Raw genomic sequence first — 2,967 nt, 5'->3', positions numbered from 1 at the left:
ATATAATATCTTATTTGATTGTTATAGCAAATTATATTTATAGATTCCTATAGTAAAAAAATATCATAATTTAAATAAAGATCATATGTTAGCTAGATTTTTTTAGATGCCATAAATTTGTGAGTAAAGCAATATATTTAAGTTACAGTAAATCAATTCATCATCAAAAATAATAAATGAAAAATAAAAAAAATCAATACTTAAAATATAATTTCAAAACATTAATGACATACAATAATAATAGATCATAACAAAAAGAAAATTAATACAACTTAAGATCAAGTATCTATTATGGGGGAAAAAAAACTAACAGATAGAAAAATATTATTAAAAAAGCAATAGAAAATTGTAAGACTATTCAAGAAGTAAATCTCAATTTCAGAATATCAAATCACTTCAAATTTGATTTCCAAGGCTGTTAATCTTGCATTAATAATTCATAATTAAAATTAAGCATAAGATAATCATAGTACTGAAATCAATTCAGTTTAGAACCTGGAAATTATAGTTAAAATTTGAGAATGAGCTAATATAATATTTGGTACTAGAGTTGCCTTCAATGTTTAATTTGGTACTTGAACTTTTTTCTTTTTCAATTAAGTACCAGAGTTGAATGTTCAACTAGCACTAAAGGCTTGAAGAATCTTTGGACTAACACAATAGTCCTTCAATCACAAATCTTGGGCCTATATATAATGGCGTTAAGGAGCTGTATAACAAAAAATGGCAGTTACATAACAAGGGATGCTTTAAGCACAAGATTCAAAAAAGGGTTTTGCATATAAAAAAAATCATATATTGAAGGTAATTATGCATGGCTTGTGTTTGAATGTGGTTACATAGGATAGTGGAGGAGGATGTTAGATGATGTTTTAGTTTTTGCCTTTGATGTTACTATACATATACATATACATATATGAAGTGGTAAAGGGGGTTTAAGGACCTGTGACATGTAGAGGGAAATGAAAAAATATGGAGAGACATGATCTTTTATTCTTTGTACAAAATGAGCTAGGGAAATGTCAACTGTTTCAAGCATAGCAGTGCTCAACTCAGTTAAATGTTAAACCCAAGTTTAGGGTTAATTTGGAAGAGAAAGTGGTAAATGTAGGCATTAATGAGGACAACATCATGGAAGGTTTCACGGCTTTTGTTTCAGGGAGTGGAGTTATTGGAGGCATCGATCGCTACAGTCCAAGACTGTGCTTGCTGATGTATTGCTGGTATGTTCACAAATATACAATGTGTTGGCTGTTGGCTGATACAGGGATTATCGTTGCTCATTTGCTTATGTTGATTTCAGTATTTGTGTTTGCAGTTAAAACTGTTATGAACTCAGTCAGATGGGTATTACATATGTTTGATCTTTCTAAGATTTGTTGATGTTATAATTGTTGGAACAATGGCAGCAACAAGAACAATATTCAAAAAACTAAACAAAAAGCTTGAGAAGCAACTGAAAATGAAAGAAATGTTTGAACCAAGTTGTAACCGAAATGGAATACACATTTTCATTGATAGAATTCAAAATATATGAGTTACATACAAAGTTGACAGTTACCTAATGTTAGCAACTGCTCCCACTAAAACAAAGAAAAATACAAGGTTTGAACTACAAGTACAACTAAGCTGACATTTCAGCTATTACATCAAAAGCAAATCAACAACTAATCCTGCTAACTTTAATGACAAATTACAAAGAAACTAAGCAAGTTACATTTGAACAAAATGAAACAAAAAGGATCAAGAAGCTGCTGCATTCAGTTCTGCTTCATTTCTGGTTAGCTTGGTGAGCTCCTGGTCACATGTTGCATTGCAGGCCAATGCTCAACAATAATCTAGTTTCAGCCTAATGCTCTAAAATAATTGTTGGCTTTGATGAAGCACAAGTTTTACCAATTGGAATGACGAAAAGCAGTTTTGTAATGCAAATTTCTTCATCATGGTAATCATAATTGTGTGTGGCCTTGCAGAAGAGGTAGAGCTGGAAAAGAAGCTGCCGATGTTTAAGAGCTCTAGAAACCCACATTCCTTAGAGACAGACAAGGCCACTCTACCACCTTTTATAAATAAACACGCAAATGGCATGTTGAAAAGCACGGACCGTGCGGTGAGCACAGAGCGAACTATTCTTTCGCCTTTTACTAAAGAATACCGTGTGCTCGCCGCTCATTGCGGCATTCGCCTATTTTTGGAGGCCGAACTCTTTCATTGGAATGGCCCAACAAATATTATTTTGAAGTATTTATAACCTGCCTCATCTCTGCTTGAATGTTAGGTCCAAGTTTGACTCATTTTACTAGCAATGTGTTTTCTAGCTTTTATTTATTAGATTTTTATCTCATGAGGTACCCTCATTGTTGTTTCTCTGATATTCATTATATTTATTCCTGTAACACTTTCTGAAAAAACCACGATGCTGTATTTATTTTGTCTTCAACATGTTGGAACAATGGCAGCAACTTAAAGCAGAATCAAAACAAAACAAAAGCAAAGGAGCCAAAGAAGAGAAGAAAAAGAGTTTGAAAATTGAAAAATGTAACCGGACTGTTGAAGCTGATCTCCATGCAGTTGGTATGAAGCAAGTGCAGTTGGAAGCTGGCCATGCAAGCTCGTGACAAGCATGCAGCAACCTTGGTTTTGTGTTGCTGTTAGATTTGAACTAATATTTTGTTCATTTTGAAGTCTAGTTTGCTATAAGTTTTTTGATTGATGTAATTTGATGTTGATGGAGCTGTTAACCAGCTTTGTGTTAACGTACAAGTTAAGTTTTTGTTATTTGGAAAGCTTAGTGGAAGTGGTGTATGTTTAGGTAGAAATTTGGCTTGTAAGTTTTTTTATTTTGATATATGTAATGGCAATCTGCCTATGATGGAGGTATGAAAAAATACAATTCTTTTTTCATCAATACTCTCAACTATTCTTCATACTCCTTCTTTCTTTGCTTTAGTTCTGTTCTTGTTTTCC

The 2,967-nt window shown here is 32.7% G+C and overlaps 1 non-coding gene across 1 annotated transcript; it reads left to right on the top strand.

Moving 5' to 3' along the window:
• Window positions 1–2,101: 2,101 nt before the first annotated feature.
• On the top strand, window positions 2,102–2,217 carry LOC121208944 (U5 spliceosomal RNA). Its single transcript, XR_005904065.1, has one exon. It is a non-coding gene; the product is annotated as a U5 spliceosomal RNA (small nuclear RNA).
• Window positions 2,218–2,967: the final 750 nt, after the last annotated feature.

This window comes from Gossypium hirsutum, chromosome A10 (genome assembly GCF_007990345.1).
Source record: "Gossypium hirsutum isolate 1008001.06 chromosome A10, Gossypium_hirsutum_v2.1, whole genome shotgun sequence".
Taxonomy (NCBI): domain Eukaryota; kingdom Viridiplantae; phylum Streptophyta; class Magnoliopsida; order Malvales; family Malvaceae; genus Gossypium; species Gossypium hirsutum.
This window is presented reverse-complemented; position numbering and strand designations above follow the sequence as displayed.